The sequence below is a fragment of the Pristiophorus japonicus genome, chromosome 16, assembly GCF_044704955.1.
Source record: "Pristiophorus japonicus isolate sPriJap1 chromosome 16, sPriJap1.hap1, whole genome shotgun sequence".
Classification (NCBI taxonomy): Eukaryota; Metazoa; Chordata; class Chondrichthyes; family Pristiophoridae; genus Pristiophorus; species Pristiophorus japonicus.
The window spans coordinates 105,957,055-105,982,582 of NC_091992.1; the positions used below are offsets into that span (position 1 = coordinate 105,957,055).

The 25,528-nt window shown below is 46.1% G+C and overlaps 1 non-coding gene across 1 annotated transcript; it reads right to left on the minus strand.

Moving 5' to 3' along the window:
• Positions 1–23,210: 23,210 nt before the first annotated feature.
• On the minus strand, positions 23,211–23,404 carry LOC139227275 (U2 spliceosomal RNA). Its single transcript, XR_011587418.1, has one exon. It is a non-coding gene; the product is annotated as a U2 spliceosomal RNA (small nuclear RNA).
• Positions 23,405–25,528: the final 2,124 nt, after the last annotated feature.

Here is a 25,528-nt window from a genome sequence, read left to right on the forward strand (position 1 = left end):
TTTACAGTTTGAAGGTATAAATTTTAATATGTCCCTGGACCTATATGGCCAATTGATTTCGAGAACGATGATCTAGATATTTCAGATTCTACTCCCTTGTCTAATTATCAAAGGTTGCAGTAAAGCACGTAATGTACAAATACCAGAGTATTTGTAGGCTAAATAGGATTCTGTAGTGCCTGTTTTTTAGGTGCTACATGGCAACATATCACTCGACAATGAGGTCTGAGATGCGTGTGCACACTTCCGCGACAACTGCGCAGGACGTCATCTTGGTAAAGGGATTTGCGCGAGTGCAGCAAGGGATAATAGCATACATCACAGGTTCAAGAAAAAACGCTGGCAGCATGCAGAGCAGGCAGATTATGACGTCAGTGTGCAATGTGGATTTGAAGCCAGCGCTGCCATTTTCAAACTCCACACTCCAGCCAACGACCTGTCTTAACCTCACACAGCTGAACATGATGTTTACCGGAATGAAAGACCCTCCCCAACCTGCACTATTTAAAGAATATAAAAACATAACATAAGAAATAGGAGCTGGAGTAGGTCATTTGGCCCTTCGAGCCTGATCCGCCATTCATCAAGATCAGGGCTGATCTACTACCTCAACTCCACCTTCCCATATTATCCCCATATCCCTTAATTCCCTTTGTTCCCAAAAATGTATCGACCTTTGCCTTGAATATACTCAACGACTGATCATTCACCTCTCCATGGTAGAGAATTCCAAAGATTCACAACCCTTTGAATGAAGACTTTTCTCCTCATCTCAGTCTGAAATGGCTGACCCCTTATTCTGTAACTGTGACCTTGTGTTCTAGATTCCCCAGCCAAGGGAAACATTTTCCCAGCATTAACTCTGTCAAGCCCCATAAGAATTTTTTATGTTTCAATTCGAGCACCTTCTTCTAAACTCGAAGGAATATAGGCCTACTCAATCTCTACTTGGAAGACAATCACCTCATTCCAGGAATTAGTCTAGTGAACCTTTGCTGCACTCCCTCAAAGGCAAGTATGTCTTTCCTTGGGTAAGGAGACCAGAACTAGACACAGTACTCCAGGTGTGGCTTCACCAATGTCCTGTATAATTGTAGTAAGACTTCTTTACTCTTATACACTAATCACTTTGTAACAAAAGCTAACAGACCATTTGTGTTCCTAATTGCTTGCTGTACCTGCATGTTAACTTTCTGTGATTCATGTACTCAGGTCCCTCTGCGTGCAAACATTTCCCGGTCTCTCAACATCCAAAAAAAATTATGCCTTTTTGTTTTCCCGACCAAAGTGGATAACTTCACTCTTCCCCACATTGTATTCCATTTGCCATGTTCTTGCCCACTTAGTTAACCTGTCTATGGGCTAGAATTTGCACAGCACCTCTGCTCGGTTTCTCGGCGATGTTGGTCGGTTTGGACGAAAACCAGGTCGGCGAAAATTTGCATCAAGAGTTCCGTCGGTGGTTTTGAAATACTGCCGGGGAGCAGACCGCCGCCGTGCACCATCCAAAAACCACTATCACCTGATTTTTGACTCAGCGGTGACCCGTAGGTAACTAGAAAAAAATCACCACGAGAAGCGGTGGGAGCTGGGCGATGGGTAAGTAGCCCTGCAAAAAAAGGTAAGTTATTGAGTTTTTAATAATTATTTTTAAATTCTTTTACAGTGATTAAGGTGAAAAGACTGAGAATGTTTTCTGATTTTTTTATTTTATGTTTTTGGAAAATTTATTTTGTGTGTTTCCCCCCCTTCTAGGCCCAACCTGCAGCCTCGGTCTAAATTTTAGTAATTACCGCTCATTTGTTAAAGAACTGCTCAATTGGCCCAAGATTCCGTTTTCCGCCAGGAATCGTAATGTAAGGTCCATTTTTTTTCGCCGGGCGGAATCTTTTCCTTTTTTTGTGGAATTTTTCATTCGCGGTAATTTTAAAATCTTACCGGTAGTTTGGACGGTAATCCGATGTTGGCAGATTTTTTTGAAATTTATATCTCTCTGCAGCCTTTGCGTCTTCCTCACAGCTTACTTTCCCACCTGACTTTGTATCATCAGCATGGTTGGATACGTTACACTCAGTCCCTTTATCTAAGACATTAATATAGATTGTAAATAGCTGAGGCCCAAGCACCAATCCCTGCGGTACACTGCCAACCTGAAAAAGTATCGCTTAGTCCTACTCTCTCTTTTCTGTCTATTAACCAATCCTCAATCCATTCTAATATATAACCCCTAATACCATGGGTCCTAATTTTGTGTAATAACCTCTTGTGTGGCACCTTAATCGAATGCTCTTTGAAAATCCAAATTTACTACATCCACTGGTTCCCCCTTATCCATCCTAATAGTTATATCTTTGAAAAACTCCAACAGATTTGTGAAACATGATTTCCCTTTCGTAAAACCATTGAACTCTGACTAATCATATTATGATTTTCTCAGTGCTCTGTTGCCACGTCTCTAATAATAGATTCTAGCATTTTGCCTACTACTGATGTTAGGCTAACTGGCCTATAGTTCCCTGTTTTTCTCTTCCTCCTTTCTTAAATAGTGGGGTTATGTTTGCTACCTTCCAATCCTTAGGGAATCTAAGCAATTCCGGAAGATTATTACCAGTGCAGCCACTATCTCTGCAGCTACCTCTTTTAAAACCCGAGGATGCAGGTCATCAGGTCCAGGAGATTTGTTGCCATTTAGTCCCATTAATTTCTCCAGTACTGTGGGGTCGAAATTTGGTTGATAACGCATGCTGATAACACCGATGTTAGGTGTTAACTGGGAGTCAGGTGGCTGAGAGTGGCGCTCGGTGCTGTTCACGCCTGACGTGAAATTCGCTTAAAAATTTTTCGGGGCGTACCACCAGCTAACGCCAGGGAAATCATGATGTCAGTACGCGTGCAATGCCTCCTTGGCGCCTCTCTCGCCACATTCACCATTGTCACCTTATGTAACGGCTGGCGTCCATGACATCTGAAAAAGTTGGACTGCACAAGGTGATGAACAAAATTGGCTGCGTTATTTAAAGGGAGTTGCAGCCGGTGCTCAGAGGTCTCGGTCAGTGCTGCGTTTGATGCTCGCACAGAGAGTAGGGTGTTGGTGTCGCACTACTGCTGACTTGTCAGATTGACGACTAGTATCTGGGACACATTGGCTGCCATCTTGGCTAACTTTGAAATCTTTATCTCGCTGTGACCTGTGCCAAGTGATGGGGGCAGTGATGGCACACCATGTCGTCCTGCGGTTCCGACTTGAAAGGCGCTGGCTGCAGAGACAATTTATGGCAAATGTGGATCCTCTCCAGAGGTGACACCCCAGATGGTGGAGCAGGAGGCCCTACACATGCAGCGTTTACCATCCTCATTACTCTTATCTTGAGAAGTCCGAGTAGCAGTGCTGAAGAAGGCTGAGGTTCTGCAGGGAGGTGGTTACGGAGCTTTGCAACCTTCTGCGGACATACCCGACAGCTGACACAGGCACTAGGACCTCACTCTCAGTGGCAGTGAAAGTGACAGTAGCACTCACCTTCTATGATACCGGCTCCTTCCAGTCTCCTGCCGCCTATGTATGCAACATTTCTCAGTTTGCAGTACATTGCTGCATTCGCCAGGTGACCGACGCTCTCTACGGCTAACGATTTGACTACATCAAGTTTAGCATGTCAAGGCAAGACCAGACCAGGATGAGTGCACCCATGCCTTTGCCAGGCTAGTGGGCTTCCCCAGGGTTCAAAGAGCCATCGATTGTACGCATGTGGTATTGAGGGCCCCGCCCCACAATGGAGAGATCTTTCGGAATCGCAAGGGATTCCACTCCCTCAACGTACAGCTGGTCTGCGATCACAGGCAGGTGATCTTCGCTGTCAACTCAACATATTGCTACACACCTTGCAGCCCTCCGTCTTAAATAATCAGTGATTTATCATTTGAACAACCCAAACTTGCTTTATTATAAACATAAATCATGTGTGGTGAAAACATCTACAAGACAACAACATTACCCATCTCTGCCTCCCCCAACACCTCTGGGTCAAAAGCTCTGCTAACCCCACTCTCTGATGACGCAGCCTCCTGCGAGAGGTCGAAGGAGGTATTGTCCTTCTGCTCCTTCTTGTCCTCTGGGTCGTCGCCACCATCTGCACCCGTGGAAGGCACCCGAGAAGGCCCCGGTGGATCTGGCTGCTCACCTGAAAGCCCAAACACAGAACAGCAGCCCCCTGCAGGGGAGGAAGTCAGGAGCGGGAAAGGCAATCATGAATGTCAGTCTCATGGAAATAGCTGGACGTTGATGGTGTCGGGGCCAAGTGTCCTGTAGGTCGCTGCAAAGGAACTCAACATACCGTCACTGTCCCGAGGGGGGTTGGCTGCACCCACCGCCATCGCATCAACTTGCATGCCCACTAGGGCAGAGATCCCGTTCCTCCAACGGACTGAGCACTTGGAGGTCTGGTTCCCCTCCAACAGTCCGCATTTGCTCCCGTCAGTTGTGGGCGAGCTTTCGCTGTAACATTTAACAGAAAGTCGGTGTTAGAGGCCTTCTAGCCGTGTGTCCCAAGAGCCATACATACTTTAATACCATTTATTCTATGACAGTCTTCACAGCTTGATGTAACTAGCATTTGTGGCATCGACTTGCTGTGGCAGTGCTTGAATTAGGGTGAGAGGACCTCACAGTAATGGGGAGCTTGCTGTCTTGGACACACATATGAAGACTGAGGAGTAAACAACATGAGGGGTGGGTCTGCAGAACTAAGTAGCAAGGTTAACAGCGCATGTAGGCCCTTGCAGTGGGAGAGGCTGCAAATTGGAACCTTGACTGTGGTCTCACCCACTTAGAGCATGGATTTCCAAACACGACATTGAGCAGAGAGTGCACATTGAGGTCAGAGCATAGTATGTTGAAGTTTGAAAGTAAAGATACTCACCCTCACTATCTGTGTCGGGTCGTTCCACTTTTTGTGACATTGCATCGATGTCCGTGGCACCTTGTCACTCGCGGACACTTGCTCTGCTGTCTCCCTCCATAGCCTTTGGTATGTTTGGGGTTGGGGGACTCCTCCCAGCCTCTGTCTTCAGCACCTGGCAACGCTTCTCCAGGGCATCAACGAGTGTATCGACTGCGGCGTCCATGAACCGATGGGCACGCTGATCTGCTGCTGCTGGGTCTGCCATGCTCACGCTCTGAGTGAGTGCATAGGAAGTGAATATACCCATGAGGAGTCGAGGCACCCAATCAATGTCTCAATGCAATCCAGGTGGCACCACTATATCTGTGGCACAGCTCCAAATGATACCCAAGTCCCAGATGTTGAGCCCATGCTTAACGCCCCACTTAGTGCAGCATAGCGCCTCCAGGTAAGTGTGCAACGCCATGATTTAATGCTCCTATCAATTCTTTAGGGATCAACACCGAATTTTGCATTTGGGGAGTGTGCCTGAAGCGATGCGTTAAAAATTTCTCTCGTGGTGACACACATCAAAAATGGCGGGACCAAATTTTGACCCCTAGGTCTTTACTGATACTAATTTCTTGAAGTATCTCATTCGCTCTAGAACCCTTGATTCCCTATTATTTCCGGAATGTTTTTTTGTCCTCTGTGAAGAGAGATACAAAGTATTTGTTTAATGTTTCTGCCATTTCCTTATTGCACATTCTAATTTCTCCTGATCATGAACTACAGGTAGTTGCAGGATTATTTCTTCTGACTGCTGAGGATATTGTACTTGTTTTTGGCGTTTTCCTAAACTTGGCTAAAGTTTGAATAGTCTACAGAGAGTGGTCTTTCTAGTGCTGAAATACTTTCCCGTTCATTTGACGGCTTGTGCTGAAACAAGTTGCTTACAGCCATGGGTGACTTGGTCGGCTTTCCTCCAGGAATTAAGCACGACTGGGAGAATGAAGAGGGGCCACGCAGAGTAGGATAAGCTGCTAGAAGGGGGAGGAAGATGGGGTTAGGGCTCTCAGCAGGAGGCCAAATCAGCCGATGGTCTTTAGGGTGCAATTCTCTTACTTCAACTTCAGCGAAGACCAATGCATGAGATGTCTTTGCTTCACTAAAGGGGTCGTGACTAAAATCTAAAGGGGCAACTGCTGCAGCCACAACTGCAAGCTCAAAGCAGGGCAAAGACCACATTGCCTGTGGTTGACAAGATGACTGTGGCTCTGAACGTGCATGCGTCTGGCTCCTTTCAGCTGCTGCTGGAGATATAAGCAGCATCTCGCAGTTTGCTGTACACTGCTGCATAAGGGAGGTCACTGAGGCTATTGATACACAGAGAGACAGCTTCATCTCATTCACTCTTGCCAGAGACAAGCAGGTGGAGTGAGCACAAGGATTTGCATGGATTGCAGGCTTTCCCATGGTGGTGAGTGCCAATAACTGTATGCACATTGATTTGCATGGATTGCAGGCTTTCCCATGGTGGTGAGTGCCAATAACTGTATGCACATTGATTTGCATGGATTGCAGGCTTTCCCATGGTGGTGAGTGCCAATAACTGTATGCACATTGATTTGCATGCACCTCACGCGAACTCTGCCAATTTCATGAACTGAAAGGGATTGCACTCCCTCAATGTGCAGCTGGTGTGTGACCACAGGCAGCGCATCATACAGGTCAATGCACAGTGTCCTGGCAACAGTCATGATTTTTTCATTCTGCAGCAGTCCTCTGTGCCACCTATATTTGACCCACCATGGCAAGTCAAGGATGGTTACTGGGCAACAAGCGTTATCCACATGACATGGCTCATGGCTCCAGTCTGGAACCCACGCACACGTGCACAACGCACTTACAATGAGAGCCATGCTGCCACAAGGAACTTTATCGAGCACATCATCTGTGTCCTAAAGCAACATTTCCGCTGTCTGAGCGGGTATCAGAATTTGTGGTAGTATGCTGCATGCTGCACAATCTCACACAATCTGAGGGAGATGTGGGATGAAAGAAGGAGGATTAGGCATGCAAATACCCTCATCATTGATCACTTCAGCCCCGTCAGTGATGCTCTTTCCCACGTGGCCAACATTATCTGTTTAATGGGCTTTAAACATGCAGGCACACTTGTCCCCCTCCAGTCCATTCCTGCTGCCTCTTATTATGCACCAGCATCTTCTGCAAGAAAGAGGGAAGTATGTCATTGAGTGTCCTGTAATATGTTTGGGCGATGCGGCTGTCATGGTTGAATAGCTGCCAGTGTATCCCATTTGTGAGTTGTGGGTGTGAAGCTTGCAACCATGCTAAGTGTGTGAGGGTGAGGTAAAGTATTTGAGTTGAAGGGTTGAGTACTGATTGATAGGGATTGTTGATAGGTGAGTGATGGGGGTGTAGAGAATCAAGCCGTAGATGAGGCTGGTGGTGCAGTTGGTAGGATATGCCATTTGAAGATGCAATCAATCACCTTGGCAAACTATGTCAGATCATTAAACTTCTTCCTGCAATGCATCCAGGTTCTTGGAGCAACACTCCTGGCATTGACCTGCACTGCTACTTCTTTTCACTACCTCCTGAGCATATATCTGGAGGGCATCCTGCACACCCTGCAGATGCAGGGACCTCGATTGGCAGGTCAGAGGCATCCGGGGTCAGTGGTGGGTTGCGACCCTGCTTCTGGCTCCAGCCCGCACAGTGAAAAGAATCTTCCTAAGAGTGGGGTTTTTAAGCCCTGTGAGGTCCCGGACAATTAAAGTGAAGCAGGTCTGATGATGTCATTTGATGATGCGACACCAGCCAGTTTCCTTAAAGTGGCCATGGCCACATTGATTTTGACAGGTGTGCTGTCAGTGTACTACAGCTTTGACAAACACTGCACCTAGGCTCTCCCATCACTCCCTCCAGATGCTTATGAAGAGAGTCGCAGCACGCAGAGAACTTACCTTCCCTTCCAATGATGGAAGAACCCTTCCCAGGACACTAATGCAGCCTGGTTGCACATTGCACAGAAGGGCACAAGCAGGGATATTGTCAGAAAGAGCTGTCTGCAGTGGTGCAAATCTTTCAATGATCTCAGTAGATCACGAAACATTACTGCAAAACCACACTCAACCTCATCCTGCTGTGCCACTTATCACATCCCCATCACTCTGCATTCCCTACCCTACTCCTGCACATCCGTACTCACACCAACTTACCTTGCACCTCCACCCATCCCTCTCTCTATATCTACATCATCACCTCCCCATCTCACTAGCCACACCTCACAGTCACCCTCGTCCTAGTCCAGTCATACCAACTAACAATACACAAGGATAGACACTTGGGTCTTTTAGCCAATGTTCATGTCGAGTTTCTGCTAATGTGTTGTCAAACATTGAAATCTTTATTTTCAACATTTTGCCTTGTTGGACAGATTTATGTGCACCTTTGGAAGTGGCTTAGTGAGTTGCAGTGAATGGTGAGGCATAAGGGTACCCCGACAATGGTGATGAGTGTGAAAGGAATGGTTTGGGCAATGCAGGGATGCATTATGGTGCTGGTGTGGGGTGGTGCTAAACTGGCACATCATGTGGCAGCCAGGGTGCACAGCATCAAGTGAAGTAAATCTGGCCATGGTGAGGCCATCCCTGGCATCCCGGGCAGCAATGTGGTCGGGTGCTGATGCCCTGTGTCCTGTGCAGGATCAGGTGATTGTGGAGAGGTTGGTGGTGTTGTTCGAGATGCTGGTGTGTTTAGTGATTTTGGTGTTGGGGCTGATTGTGGTGGGATTCTAAGGACCAAGGTGAGATTTTTTCAAGGGCACCGATGCTGATGGAATAGAAGACAGTTGAAGTTGAGAAGACGGAAGCAATCTGTCAGTGGTGAGAGAGGTTGCTCCAAGGAGGTGACAGTGAATAGAGAGTTCACTGCAAGCACTTCCAACCTGCATACAGCTCAAAAGTGTCTTCCAAATCCTGAAGGCTTCAGCTTCTGAGATTGGAAAGTGAACAGCTGTGAAATGGTAGCTGTTATACCACTTTTGCAGCTGTCAACTAATCAAAGCAATGGGGAGTCATTGAGAACCCGACACACTTACCTGACTTGTTCTCCGAGGGATGTGAACCATGTAAACAACTTGTAAAAATGGTAACTACCTTGTAAAATTATTTAAAAATAGCTTTCAAGTACTTCTTAATCATGTTAATTAGCTGGCCTGCCGCTTGGTGATGGATCTGTGAACCGCAGCCAGACCGGAACTTTGGAAGCTTACAAAGAGGCCACTTCAGAGCGGGATCATGCCAGGCAGTCAATCACGGCCATTTTGATCGTGGGCTTGCCTCCAAACCCACACTCGCAGGGCTGGTAAGATTCCGGCCAGGATGTCTCTCCTTCTTTCCAGATCTTCCACCAAAACCTCCAGTGTATTGTCAGAAAACCTTGGTGGCCATTCTCTCACATGTACTGCCATTCTTCAAAGTATCAAAGCACAGATTCAGTTTCAAAAAACTCTCGCCACTTCTAGCAGCCGCCATGCACCTCCCCTTTAAGAGGTGCAGGCTCCCTTTAAATAGCGCTAGTCGCCCACGATATCCTGCCCGCTGCTGATGCGTGCAGCCAATGAACAGTGCGGGTAGTGCTGATTGCATGCAACCCCAATTTACCGTGCTGCTTGTAACACTGTGGACGGGCAAGGGTTAATTGCGCACCATGATCCCCATGCCTGTTTTCGGGGATTACCCAATTTTAACCCCTTTTTTTTCACCATCCAACTCAATTTAGATTCAACTTTTGTTCTTGTGATGCAAGTCATCTTTTTTTTCATGAAACCATGGGCTAGAATTTGATCAAAATCCGCCACGGCCGGATTGCTGTCCAAAAAACCGCTAAGATTATTCCCGCCGGCAAAAAATTGATTAGAAATGGGAAAAATTCTGCCTGGCGGGAAAAATCGGTCTTACACACGGATTCTCAGTGGAAAACGTGATCCTGGTCAAATTGAGCGGTACTTACTCTCGATAGGAATAGGAATAGCGCAATCAAGCAGACGCAGCATGGATTCATGAAGGGGAAATCATGTTTAACTAATTTACTGGAATTCTTTGAGGATATAACGAGCATGGTGGATAGAGGTGTACCGATGGATGTGTTGTATTTAGATTTTCAAAAGGCATTCGATAAGATGCCACACAAAAGGTTACTGCAGAAAATAAAGGTACGCGGAGTCAGAGGAAATGTATTAGCATGGATAGAGAATTGGCTGGCTAACAGAAAGCAGAGAGTTGGGATAAATGGGTCCTTTCCGGGTTGGAAATCGGTGGTTAGTGGTGTGCCACAGGGATCGGTGCTGGGACCACAACTGTTTACAATGTACATAGATGATCTGGAAGAGGGGACAGAGTGTAGTGTAACAAAATTTGCAAGTGACACAAAGATTAGTGGGAAAGCGGGTTGTGTAGAGGACACAGAGAGGCTGCAAAGAGATTTAGATAGGTTAAACGAATGGGCTAAGGTTTGGCAGATGGAATACAATGTCGGAAAATGTGAGGTCACCCACCTTGGGGGAAAAAAAACAGTAAAAGGGAATATTATTTGAATGAGGAGAAATTACAACATGCTGCGGTGCAGAGGGACCTGAGGAATCCCAAAAAGTTCGTTTGCAGGTGCAGCAGGTAATCAGGAAGGCGAATGGAATGTTCACCTTCATTGTGAGAGGGATGGAGTACAAAAGCAGGGAGGTCCTTCTGCAATTGTAGAGGGTATTGGTGAGGCCGCACCTGGAGTACTGCATGCAGTTTTGGTCACCTTACTTAAGGAAGGATATACTAGCTTTGGAGGGGGTACAGAGACGATTCACAAGGCTGATTCCGGAGATGATATTTTTTATATCAGTAAGTGAACTGTAACATTGTTATTACCAATTTAAGGGTATCTAAGGTTAAGACATGGCAGGAGAGCTCGGTCACGTGATATGCTCCTCCTGTACCATGTGGGAACTCGGGGACACTTCCGGTGTCCCTGGGCGCTACGTGTGTGGGAAGTGTATCCGCCTCCAGCTCCTGACGGTCCGCGTTGCGGAATTGGAGCTGAGGGTGGATTCACTCTGAAGCATCCACGATGCTGAGAATGACGTGAGTATCACGTGTAGTGAGTTGGTCTTACCGCAGGAGAAGGGTCCACAGCCAGATAGGGAATGGAAGACCAGCAGGAAGAGCAGTGCAAGAAAGATAGTGCAGGGGTCCCCTGTGGTCATCCCCCTGCAAAACAGATACACTGCTTTGAGTACTGTTGGGGGGGATGACTCATCAGGGGAGGGCAGCAGCAGCCAAGTTCATGGCACCATAAGTGGCTCTGCTGCAAAGGAGGGCAGGAAAAAGATTGGGAGCGCGATAGTGATAGGGGATTCGATGGTGAGGGGAATAGATAGGCGTTTCTGCGGACGCAACCGAGACTCCAGGATGGTATGTTGCCTCCCTGGTGCAAGGGTCAAGGATGTCTCGGAGCGGGTGCAGGACATTCTGAAATGGGAGGGAGAACAGCCAGTTGTCGTGGTGCACATTGGTACCAACAACATAGGTAAAAAAAGGGATGAGGTACTACGAAAAGAATTTAAGGAGCTAGGAGCTAAATTAAAAAGTAGGACCTCAAAAGTAGTAATCTCGGGATTGCTACCAGTGCCACGTGCTAGTCAGAGTAGGAATCGCAGGATAGCGCAGATGAATACATGGCTTGAGCAGTGGTGCAGCAGGGAGGGATTCAAATTCTTGGGGCATTGGAACCGGTTCTGGGGGAGGTGGGACCAGTACAAACCGGACGGTCTGCACCTGGGCAGGACCGGAACCAATGTCCTAGGGGGAGTGTTTGCTAGTGCTGTTGGGGAGGAGTTAAACTAATATTGCAGGGGGATGGGAACCTATGCAGGGAGACAGAGGGAGACAAAAATGAGGCAAAAGCAAAAGACAGAAAGGAGATGAGGAAAAGTGGAGGGCAGAGAAACCCAAGGCAAAGAACAAAAAGGGCCACTGTACAGCAAAATTCTAAAAGGACAAAGGGTGTTAAAAAAGCAAGCCTGAAGGCTTTGTGTCTTAATGCAAGGAGTATCCGCAATAAGGTGGATGAATTAACTGTGCAAATAGATATTAACAAATATGATGTGATTGGGATTACGGAGACGTGGCTCCAGGATGATCAGGGCTGGGAACTCAACATCCAGGGGTATTCAACATTCAGGAAGGATAGAATAAAAGGAAAAGGAGGTGGGGTAGCATTGCTGGTTAAAGAGGAGATTAATGCAATAGTTAGGAAAGACATTAGCTTGGATGATGTGGAATCTATATGGGTAGAGCTGCAGAACACTAAAGGGCAAAAATCGTTAGTGGGAGTTGTGTACAGACCTCCAAACAGTAGTCGTGATGTTGGGGAGGGCATCAAACAGGAAATTAGGAGTGCATGCAATAAAGGTGCAGCAGTTATAATGGGTGACTTTAATATGCACATAGATTGGGCTAGCCAAACTGGAAGCAATACGGTGGAGGAGGATTTCCTGGAGTGCATAAGGGATGGTTTTCTAGACCAATATGTCGAGGAACCAACTAGGGGGGAGGCCATCTTAGACTGGGTGTTGTGTAATGAGAGAGGATTAATTAGCAATCTCATTGTGCGAGGCCCCTTGGGGAAGAGTGACCATAATATGGTGGAATTCTGCATTAGGATGGAGAATGAAACAGTTAATTCAGAGACCATGGTCCAGAACTTAAAGAAGGGTAACTTTGAAGGTATGAGGCATGAATTGGCTAAGATAGATTGGCTAATGATACTTAAGGGGTTGACTGTGGATGGGCAATGGCAGACACTTAGAGACCGCATGGATGAACTACAACAATTGTACATTCCTGTCTGGCGTAAAAATAAAAAAGGGAAGGTGGCTCAACCGTGGCTATCTAGGGAAATCAGGGATAGTATTAAAGCCAAGGAAATGGCATACAAATTGGCCAGAAATAGCAGCGAACCTGGGGACTGGGAGAAATTTAGAACTCAGCAGAGGAGGACAAAGGGTTTGATTAGGGCAGGGAAAATGGAGTACGAGAAGAAGCTTGCAGGGAACATTAAGGCGGATTGCAAAAGTTTCTATAGGTATGTAAAGAGAAAAAGGTTAGTAAAGACAAACGTAGGTCCCCTGCAGTCAGAATCAGGGGAAGTCATAACGGGGAACAAAGAAATGGCAGACCAATTGAACAAGTACTTTGGTTCAGTATTCACTAAGGAGGACACAAACAACCTTCCGGATATAAAAGGGGTCAGAGGGTCTAGTAAGGAGGAGGAACTGAGGGAAATCTTTATTAGTCGGGAAATTGTGTTGGGGAAATTGATGGAATTGAAGGCCGATAAATCCCCAGGGCCTGATGGACTGCATCCCAGAGTACTTAAGGAGGTGGCCTTGGAAATAGCGGATGGATTGACAGTAATTTTCCAACATTCCATTGACTCTGGATCAGTTCCTATCGAGTGGAGGGTAGCCAATGTAACCCCACTTTTTAAAAAAGGAGGGAGAGAGAAAACAGGGAATTATAGACCGGTCAGCCTGACCTGTGTAGTGGGTAAAATGATGGAATCAATTATTAAGGATGTCATAGCAGTGCATTTGGAAAATGGTGACATGATAGGTCCAAGTCAGCATGGATTTGTGAAAGGGAGATCATGCTTGACAAATCTTCTGGAATTTTTTGAGGATGTTTCCAATAAAGTGGACAAAGGAGTACCAGTTGATGTGGTATATTTGGACTTTCAGAAGGCTTTCGACAAGGTCCCACACAGGAGATTAATGTGCAAAGTTAAAGCACATGGGATTGGGGGTAGTGTGCTGACGTGGATTGAGAACTGGTTGTCAGACAGGAAGCAAAGAGTAGGAGTAAATGGGTACTTTTCGGAATGGCAGGCAGTGACTAGTGGGGTACCGCAGGGTTCTGTGCTGGGGCCCCAGCTGTTTACATTGTACATTAATGATTTAGACGAGGGGATTAAATGTAGTATCTCCAAATTTGCGGATGACACTAAGTTGGGTGGCAGTGTGAGCTGCGAGGAGGATGCTATAAGACTGCAGAGTGACTTGGATAGGTTAGGTGAGTGGGCAAATGCGTGGCAGATGAAGTATAATGTGGATAAATGTGAGGTTATCCACTTTGGTGGTAAAAACAGAGAGACAGACTATTATCTGAATGGTGACAGATTAGGAAAAGGGAAGGTGCAACGAGACCTGGGTGTCATGGTACATCAGTCATTGAAGGTTGGCATGCAGGTACAGCAGGCGGTTAAGAAAGCAAATGGCATGTTGGCCTTCATAGCGAGGGGATTTGAGTGCAGGGGCAGGGAGGTGTTGCTACAGTTGTACAGGGCCTTGGTGAGGCCACACCTGGAGTATTGTGTACAGTTTTGGTCTCCTAACTTGAGGAAGGACATTCTTGCTATTGAGGGAGTGCAGCGAAGATTCACCAGACTGATTCCCGGGATGGTGGGACTGACCTATCAAGAAAGACTGGATCAACTGGGCTTGTATTCACTGGAGTTCAGAAGAGTGAGAGGGGACCTCATAGAAACGTTTAAGATTCTGACGGGTTTGGACAGGTTGGATGCAGGAAGAATGTTCCCAATGTTGGGGAAGTCCAGAACCAGGGGTCACAGTCTAAGGATAAGGGGTAAGCCATTTAGGACCGAGATAAGGAGAAACTTCTTCACCCAGAGAGTGGTAAACCTGTGGAATTCTCTACCACAGAAAGTAGTTGAGGCCAATTCACTAAATATATTCAAAAGGGAGTTAGATGAAGTCCTTACTACTCGGGGGATCAAGGGGTATGGCGTGAAAGCAGGAAGGGGGTACTGAAGTTTCATGTTCAGCCATGAACTCGTTGAATGGCGGTGCAGGCTGGAAGGGCTGAATGGCCTACTCCTGCACCTATTTTCTATGTTTCTATGAGGGGGTTACCTTATGATGATAGATTGAGTAGGCTGGGTCTTGACTCGTTGGAGTTCAGAAGGATGAGGAGTGATCTTACAGAAACATTTAAAATAATGAAAGGGATGGACAAGATAGAGGCAGAGAGGTTGTTTCCACTGGTCGGGGAGACTAGAACTAGGGGGCACAGCCTCAAAATACGGGGGAGCCAATTTAAAACCGAGTTGAGAAGGAATTTCTTCTCCCAGAGGGTTGTGAATCTGTGGAATTCTCTGCCCAAGGAAGCAGTTGAGGCTAGCTCATTGAATGTATTCAAGTCACAGATAGATAGATTTTTAACCAATAAGGGAATTAAGGGTTATGGGGAGCGGTTGGATAAGTGGAGCTGAGTCCACGGCCAGATCAGCCATGATCTTGTTGAATGGCGGAGCAGGCTCGAGGGGCTAGATGGCGTACTCCTGTTCCTAATTCATATGTTCTTATGTTACTCAAAATTTAGTCTGAAGCTGCGAGTTGGGCCTCGGGAGGGGGGCAAAGCACAAAAAATATTTTTCCAAAAAACAAAAACAACAAAAATCAGAAAACATTCACAGGACCCTTCTGCACTGAATCGCTGCAAAAATAATTGAAACAAAAACCTTTTACTTACCTTTTTTTGCAGGGTTTCTTACCTACTGCTGATCAAAGGGCTGCTCCGGTTAGTTTCTCATGGGCGGTATTTTTTCCTTCAGCTACGGAACACTGCTACCACCAAACTCGGGCGCTGGCCGTTTTTTCAGTCTTCCATGCCAGCGGTCCGCTCCCCAGCGGTATTTCATAACCGCCGGCGGAAGACTTTGACGAAACTTGCACCAGGCGGTTTTCAAGCAAAAAAACAGGAATACCGCCGAGAAACCGTGTGGAAATGATGATGAATTTCTAGCCCAATGTTTTTTATTTTAATGTTTTAGCCCTCTGAGCAAAAATATCTGCAATAGCTATTTGGCATCTTGTACACAAATGTTTCTGTCTCTTTCTTCTTTTCTCTTTCATTCCCTCTCCCTCTCCTTCTGTCTCTATAACTATCTCTCTTTTCCGGCCTTTTCTCATTCTTGTTCTTTCTAACATACATCTTTTGTATTTTCATTGACTCACTTGCTTCCCTTCCCTCCCCCAAAAGTGTTCATGCAAAGAATGCTGACAAGTTCAGCAGAAATGAAAAGCCCGAGGCTGCTCCCATTACTGTCTTTTTGGCCAACTCATCCTGCTTGAATCCCAGTAAAAGTTATTCCCCAAATATGCCAGGGATGAAAATTTATGTAGAGGTGCAGATCATACATTGCATTATTCAGCAACCAAGAGTAGCAGCAGTAACAATCTACATTTATGTACAAGGGGCCAGAGTTGGAAAAACACACAGTTCTCAGATGCTTGAAGTGCTGGAGAATGTTGGAGACAGAGATGGGCAAGGCCATGAAGGTATTTGAACACAAGGATGACAATTTTAATTTTGACAGGTTGGGGGCCAATGTAGATCAGCAGAATGGGGTAAAGGGTGAGTGGGATTGGTGCAGGGTAGGATATGGGCAGCAGAGTTTTGGATGAGCCAAAGTTTTCGGAGTTTATAGAGGGTAGAGGATGGGAAGCTAGCCAGGAGATGGGCTGAGGCAGGGGTGGAGTCAGGCGGCGTTATGGAGGTGGAAGTCGGTGGTTCTTTGCGATGGACAGGATATGGAGTTGGAAGTTCAACTTGGCATCAAGTAGCAGGCCAAGCAAACAGTCTGGTTCAGCTCGAGACAGTAGCCAGGGAGGGGAATGGAATCAATGGTGAGAATATTGAGTTTGTGGTTGGGTCTGAAGACGATGGCTTTAGTCTTCCCAATGTTTAACAGGAAGAGATTGCAGCTTGTCCAGGACTGGATGTAGGATGAGCAATCTGACAGTACAGAAACAGCTCGAAGAATTACGAAAAGTGGTATAGCTGGATGTCATCAGCGTACTATGTAACTTGACCCGATGTCTTCCGATTATGTCACCAGGGGCAGCATGTAGGTGAGGAAGAGGAGGGGCCAAGGATTGATCCTTGCAGGAATCCAAAGCAAATGGTGCAGTGGTGGGGATAAAAAAGCCATTGGTGGAGATGCTGCGGCTATGATTAGCTAGGTAAAAGTGGAACCAAATGGTGGCAGACCCTCGAAGATGAACAATGGAGATGAGGCGGAGGAGGAGGATGGTGTGATCAACCATGATAAAGCCATGCGAGGTCGAGAAGGAACAGGAAAAATCGTGTCCCATGGTCACAGGCACAGATGATATCACTTGTAACGTTGGTTAGGGCTGTTCTAGTGTTAGGGATTAAAACATGGAGTTGTAAGAAAGATGGGCATGAACTTGGGAGGTGACGACACATTCAAGTACTTTGGAGGAAAGGGAGGTTGGAGATGGAGCAATAATTTGCAGTAACACTGGAGTCGCAGGTGGGTTTTCTGAGGACAGGGATGGCTAATTTGAAAGGGATGGGGATAGTGTTGATCTGATACTGTATACGACTTCCAGTCCAATCCTAAGAAAAGCTTGGACTCTAGAGATGTTAACTTTCAAGATTTATTGAACATACACATGATTGCAAGCAAACAAATATGTCTATTATAGTTACATGTAGGATACCCATCGGGGATCAAGAGGGTCACCAATTCAAGCCAGTTCATACAATCATACAATCATAGAATGGTTACAGCACTGAAGAAGGCCATTCGGCCCATCGAGCCCGTGCTGGCTCTCTGCAAGAGCATCTCAGCAAGTCCCACTCCCTGCCCTTTCTCTATCGCCCGACACATTTTTTTCTTTCAGGTATTTGTCCAACTCCCTTTCTGAAAGCAGTGATGTAGTCTGCCTCCACCATCCTTTCAGGCAGTGCATTCCAGATCTGAACCACTCGCTGGGTAAAAAAGTTTTTTCTTACGTCGCCTTTGGTTCTTTTGCCAATCACCTTAAATCTGTGTCCTCTGGTTCTTGACCCTTCTGCCAATGGGAACAATTTCTCTCTATCTACTTTGTCCAGACCCCTCATGATTTTGACCACCTCAAACAAATCGCCTCTGAATTTTCTTTGCTGTAAGGAAAACAACCTCAGCTTTTCCAGTCTATCTACGTACCTGAAGTCCCTCATCCCTGGAATCATTTTTCGTAAATCTTTTCTATACCCTCTACAAGGCCTTCACATCCTTCCTAAAGTGCGGTGCCCACAATTGAACACAATACTCCAGTTGAGGCCGAACCAGTGTTTTAAACAGGTTCATCATAACTTCCTTGCTTTTGTATTCTATGCCTCTATTCATGAAGCCCAGGATCCCATAAGCTGTTAAGAACATAAGAACATAAGAAATAGGAACAGGAGTAGGCCATACGGCCTCTCGAGCCTGCTCCGCCATTCAATAAGATCATGGCTGATCTGATCATGGACTCAGCTCCACTTCCCTGCCCGTTCCCCATAACCCCTTATCCCCTTATCGTTTAAGAAACTGTCTATTTCTGTCTTAAATTTAGTTAATGTCCCAGCTTCCACAGCTCTCTGAGACAGCGAATTCCACAGATTTACAATCCTCTGAGAGAAGAAATTTCTCCTCATCTCTGTTTTAAATGGGCGGCCCCTTATTCTAAGATCATGCCCTCTAGTTCTAGTCTCCCCATCAGTGGAAACATCCTCGCTGAATCCACCTTGTCAAGCCCCCTCATAATCTTATACGTTTCGATCAGATCACCTCTCATTCTTCTGAATTCCAATGAGTAGAGGCCCAACCTACTCAACCTTTCCTCATGTCAACCCCCTCATCCCCAGAATCAACCTAGTGAACCTTCTCTGAACTGCCTCCAAAGCAAGTATATCCTTTCGTAACTATGGAAACCAAAAGTGCACGCAGTATTCCAGGTGTGGCCTCATCAATACCCTGTATAGCTGTAGCAAGACTTCTCTGCTTTTATACTCCATCCCCTTTGCAATAAAAGCCAAGATACCATTGGCCTTCCTGATCACTTGCTGTACCTGCAAACTATCCTTTTGTGTTTCATGCACAAGTACTCCCAGGTCCCGCTGTACTGCAGCACTTTGCAATCTTTCTCCATTTAAATAATAACTTGCTCTTTCTAACTGCTTTCTCAATCCGCTTGCCACCTTCAATGATTTGTGCACATATTCCCCATGGTCTCTCTGTTCATGCACCCCCTTTAGGATTGTACCTTTTATTTTCTATTTCCTCTCCTCACATTTTGATAGAAAAAATATCACTTCACACTTTTTTGTGTTAAATTTCATCTGCCACGTCTCCGCCCATTCTATCAGCGTGTCTATGTCCTCTCGCAGGCTATCACTATCCTCCTCACTGTTCACTATACTTCCAAGTTTGTGTCATTTGCAAATTTTGAAATTGTGCTTTGTACACCCAAGTCTAAGTTACTAATATACATCAAGCAAAACAGTAGTCCTAGTACCGACCATTGGGGAACACCACTGTATACCTTCCTCCAGTCCGAAAAACAACCATTCACCACTATTCTGTTTCCTGTCACTTAGCCAATTTCCTATCCATGCTGCCACTGACCATTTTATTCCATGGGCTTCAACTTTGCTGGCAAGCCTAGTATGTGGCACTTCGTCGAAAGCCTTTTAGAAATCCATGTACACCACATCAATCACATTGCCCTCATCACCTCTCTCTGTTACCTCATCAAAAAACTTGATTAAGTTGGTTAAACACAATTTGCCTTTAACAAATTCATGCTGGCTTTCTACATTTCTCCAAGTGTCGGTTAATTTTGTCCCTGATTATTGTTTCTCAAAGCTTCCCCCCTGCTGATGCTAAAATCTATAGTTGCTGGGTTTTCCTTTACACCCCACATTTCCAATTCTCCAGTCCTCTGGCACCACCCCTATTTTTAAGGAGGATTGGAAGATTATGGCCAGAGCCTCTGAGATTTCTTCCTTCACTTCCCTCAGCGTTTTAGGATGCATCCCATCCGGTCCTGGTGACTTATCTACTTTAAATACAGCCAGCCTTTCTAGTAATTTGTCTTTATCAATTCTTATCCCATGCAGTATCTCCTTTACCTCCTCCTTTACCATGTCTATGGCAGCATGTTCTTCCTTGGTGAAGACAGATGCAAAGCACTCATATTGTACCTCAGCCATACCCTCTGTCTCCATGCGTAGCTCTCCCTTTTGGTCCCTAATCGGCCCCACCCCTCCTCTTACAACCCGTTTACTATTTATATGCCTATAGAAGACTTTTGGATTACCTTATATTTTAGCTGCCATTCTATTATACCTTCTCTTTGCCCCTCTTATTTTATTTTTCACTTCTCCTCTGAACTTTCTATATTCAGCCTGGTTCTTAGATGTATTCTCGACCTGATATCCATCATACATGCTGTTGGGGTAAAAAGAAGACTTCTCTTCCTCAAGTTGGACTTCCTGATATAAGGAATCGATACCTGCCCACCCGTATAGCGACCACGGAATCACTCAGATGAAACCTTGGTTTAACCGGTTTTTATACAAGCATGCTAGGGATGGTTTCCGATGAACACTTCTTAGAACAAAGGTTTTACAATTACAGTTATACATTTTTTGAGGTGTGTGACCCTCCTACAAAACCACCGATTGGCCTACTGCTATCAGCGAAGTTACATTAATTTGTTGAACCTTATCATACAAGCTTTGATTGGTTCTCCCTATCTGTCCATCTCCCATGACATATCACTCTCCCGGAATGTGTTGTTCAGTAGTCTCAACTTTGCCTCAGTTCCTCATGCCGTGTGAAGTAGCCTTGCTTCCCAGGGTTTGCTATGCTTTTCGACTGTTGACTCTCCACTGCCCTTGGTGGATGTGTTATTCAGTACTGAATTTATGTTTTCATCTTCTATCAGTCTGTGCTAAGGGTCATTAACCATCAGGCTTTGCTAGATAGGAAGCTTTGCTGTTGCCCCTTCTTAAAACCCATTCAAGCATGCTATAAGCGTGCTTTGCATACATAAGTGAGTATTGCATACAATCTGTCAATTACAAACCCTACCATAAGGCAGAAGAACTCCCGATTCCTCAGAACCTCCTGATACTGATAAGCCCTACAATCTGGATCATGTATCAGATCCATTCACTACCTTCAGTATCCACTTTAGTGACCATCTTTTATCCCCTTAGACATCCTCATACACTGCTTCATCTTACTCTGTCTCTTTTGTCATCCAGGGAACTCTGACTTTACTCGCCCTACATTTCCCCATAATGGGAATGTACCTCGACTGTACCCGAACTATTTCCTCTTTAAAGGCAGCCCATTGTTCCACTACAGTTTTGCCTGCCAATCTTTGATTCCAATTTAGCTGGGCCAGATCCGTTCTCATCCCACTGAAATTTGCCTTCCTCCAATTAAATATTTTTACTCTGGCTTGCTCCCTATCCTTTTTCGTAGCTAATCTAAACTTTATGATCACTGTTCCCTAAATGCTCACCTACTGACACTTGCTCCACTTGATCCACCTCATTCCCCAGAACCAGATCCAGCAATGCCTCCTTCCTCGAGGGACCGGAAACATACTGATCAAGAAAGTTCTCCTGAACATACTTCAGAAATTCTTCCTCCTCTGCCTTTTACACTATTATTATCCCAGTCTATATTAGGATAATTGAAGTCCCCCAGTATCACTACTCTATAGTTCTTGCAACTCTCTGTAATTTCTCTGCAAATTTTCTCCTCCATATTTTTCACACTAGTTGGTGGTCTATAGAATACACCGAGTAGTGCAATGGCATCTCTATTATTTCTTAACTCTACCCAAATAGATTCTGTCCTTCATCACTCCAGGACATCCTCTTTATCCAGCACCGTAACATTCACCTTAACCAATGCAATCACACCACCTCCTATCTATCTTTCCTTCCTTATCTTTCCTGAACACCCCATATCTAGGAATATTTGGGGCTAGACTTTCCACATTGAAAAATAGTTCCGTTTTTGGCGCTATTTCCGATTAACGGTCGATTTTTTTAATGCCGAAATAGCAGCAAAAAAATAAGGACTAAGTTTCAACAAAAGTTTAAAAAATTTTGGCATAGCACTTAAAGCTCAGTTTTGAAGGATGGAGCTAAAATTGTTCGCGATAAAAATAATGTTCGTTCTGCACATGCGCAAAAATAGAAAAATATATCGCTGGTTTTACATGTGATGGGTGTGCCCCTGCATGCGCAGTACACTCCCTGGTCTGGATCAGTCATTTTTAAAGACCATTGTAACTTGCAGGAGATTTTTGAGTACTTCCACACAGGAGCTCCAAAATGAAAAATGGACGGTGAATTGGAAAGGAAAAGGGCCAGGAAGTTCACCCAAAACGCCAATGATGCCCTGGTAGGCGCTGTGGAAAGTTGATGGCAACAGATTAGCAGGAAGGGTGCTGGTAAACTGAAACCTGCAGCAATGGCTCAAGCTTGGGAGGATGTTGCAGAGCAGGTTTCGGCAGTGGGATCCATCCAGGGGGACAGCCAGCAATGCCGGAAGAAGTGGCAGGACTTTTGCCAAGTAGTTAGATCAAGTAATATTTTTATTTATGCATTACAATTACTTGAACTGTAAATGTGATTTTCTGTGTGAGCCACGACAGCAGAAGGCCTCTCTCTTAAAAATTTCTATTGCCATTTTTGCAGAAGAAGTCTGACAACCACCGCGAGCAGACAAAAACTGGTGGAGTTCCGGCAGGACTGCAGCCACTAACACCCCTGGAAATGAGGGTCGCAGGTATTATTGGTGGCACCAGAAGTTCAACCACCCATGCAGAAGCTGGGCCCAGGTTGCAGAGAGAGGGTAAGTCCTGCAAAATCCACAGTCTGGATTGGCTCAATGTTAAGTAATGTGTGGGCTACGCTTCGGTTTATGCGATGTACTCGCCATCGGCTATGTTTCAGTTTATTCGACGTACTATCATTCGTTGTGGTCCTTCAAATGAGCCTACGCTATGTGAGCCTATTCATGTCACCCTGCCCCTTCCCCTGTTGCTAACCATTCATCCATTCTGTTATATTTTGCAGATGTTGCACAGGCATCCAATAATGAAGCAGAAGGCCCCGCCATCGTGCCATAACCAGAAGTGGGTGAGCCTGCCGACCTCAGCTATACTGAAGAAGTTATAGAGGCCGATCAGGATGAGGATGAGAAGGAGCAGGAAGACTACAATATTGTTTTTTTTTTTGCCAATCTTTCCAATTCTTTGTCAAATCACAAACGCCAGAGGTCACCTTGCACCTGTCAAGGATCACTCTGCGCCAATGCTCTTAGCCAAAAGGCCTAGAGCCACTGCACCATTCCTGGAAGTACTGCAATTCAAGGTTTATGCCATGGAGGTGGGTGTGTGTCCCCCACACACCTCCGTGGAGGTGGATGGGTCAAGCCACCCCACCCACCTCCTATTTCCAAAAAGCATAGGAGAACCACCTTCCTGATCCAGGAAGAACCACTTTCTGGTCATGGTTACTCCCCTGTCAGGTCAGTTACGCATGATCTTAGCCAAAAGGCCGAGAAGCAATATTCAGGGAGGAAGAGACGGTGACATTGCAATTGGAAGTGGTGCAGGACACATGCGAGGGGACATTTCATGACTGCCCACCCTCCAAGGTCGCAGCGGCTCCCAGTGGGTTGCAGGAAAGCACACCCAGGGCAGCAGCAGGCCCGTCTGCATGGGTGAGGAGGAGGAGGAGGCCTGAACAGCGCTCTCCTGAAATGCAGGCTACACGGGAGGTGTTGGAGCTCATGGGAATGAGTGGGGAGAGTGTTGAGCTTACCAGATCGCTCTTGGAGCCGTGGGTGGGATCAAGGGAGAAACAGCAGCACTGTTGGGAGGAATGGCAGCAAACTCTGCTGACACGGAGGGCATGTCAGAGGGAATAGCAGTAATATCTGCAGAGATTAGGGAGGGCATGTTGGAGATAGTTGCTGCAATGCGGGAACACACCCAGGCTGTCATTGCCCAGCGGCAATTGACGGTATCAAGTGATGTCACTCGCACTTCAATCCCCAGATCAACTTCAACAGTCAGTGTGCAGGTTGAGATACAGGCTGAGGAGTCCCAACCCGGGCCTTCCGCAGCCAGAGATTTTCAAGGGCTTCCATTGCCGTCTCCTGAGTATGTCCCCCAACAAGTGAAGCGCCGTATCCGAGACACTAACGAAAGCCTTGGGCTCACTGGGAGTAGGGCTAAAGCTGAGCCTGCGATAATGGGCAAGGCTAATGGCAAGGCCAGGGGCAAGAAGGGCGGGCAGCATGGCGGTGTTTAAATAAGGGGGCGGGGGGAGAGATAGCTGCAGCCAAAGTTTGTTTGCTGCTGTTGTTGTTGTTGTTGTTTTGCTGTTCTTTTTTTTCTTCTTTTATTGTTATTTATGAGATGTTAATTGAAAAGTTTAAAGTTTAATATAATTTTTAAATTAAAGTTAAGTACAAGTGTACAAATGTTTAATAAATTGCAAATTATTTTTTCAACTGAACCAAAATTATGTAGCGTCTCATTCGCAGAATAACAGGTGGAAATAGTCAACATGGTGGGATACAATGATCAAATGTGCCGTTCAGCCTTCATGCAAAGCGGTGAAGTATCAGATGCAGACGCAAGGCTCTTGCAATGGCGTAACATGCACGAGGCCTCCTCCCCCGTCATCCTGCGGGTTGTAGTGGTGCCATGGGTTCCTCGTCTTCGGCGTCCTCCTCATCCTCCTCCTCGTTCTCGTCGCAGCCTCCTCCTCCCATCCTGCCCTCTCGCCTGAGCTGGTTCTGCAATGTCCTCCAGTGGAAATATCTGTTCCCTCATGATGGCTAACTTGTGTAGCATGCAGCACACCACAGTGAACTCACCGACCTGCTGAGGGGAGTATTGTGGGTAGCCTCCAGAGTGGTTCAGGCATCGGAAACGTTGCTTTAGCAGTCCAATTGTCTTCTCCATGATGTCTCGTGTGCCGATATGGCTGTCATTATAGTGATGCTCGGGTCCTGTCTGAGGGTTCTGGATCGGGGTCATGAGCCAGATGGCGAGCCCGCAACTTTTGTCCCCCAGCATCTAGATCTACTCTTCTGGCTGCTGCTGAAACATCTGTGACACACTGCTCTCACGCAAGGTAAAAGCATCATGGATGCTCCCTGCATATTTAGCATCTACTGCCATGACACGCTGCATATGGTCACAGACGATCTGCACGTTCAGTGAATGGAATCCTTTTCGATTTTGGTAAACCTCCGGATGGTTTAAAGGTGCTCACAGGGCGATGTGCATACAGTCAATGGCAGCCTGTACCTTGGGGAAGTCAACAGTTCGTGCAAAGCCTAAAGTCCTCTCATGTGCCTCCCTTGTCATTGGGAAGTTTATAAAGTCTAACCTGCATGCGTGTAGTGCAGCAGTCACCTGACAAGTGCAGCAATGTGTAGTGTGCTGCGCGATGCAGTATACATCCCTAAATGATGCCTGAAAGAAGCCAGAGGCATAGAAGGCAAGTGCCACAGTTACCTTAACCTCGACGGGCAGTACAGTCCTCCCGCTTCTAGGCTCTATGTCTACCTTTATGAGCTGGCATATCTCTGCGACCATCTCTTTTCAAAAACCCAGACTTCTTACGCACTGTCCCTCAGTCAGTTGCAGGTATGAGTGTTGTTCCCTGTAACCTTGT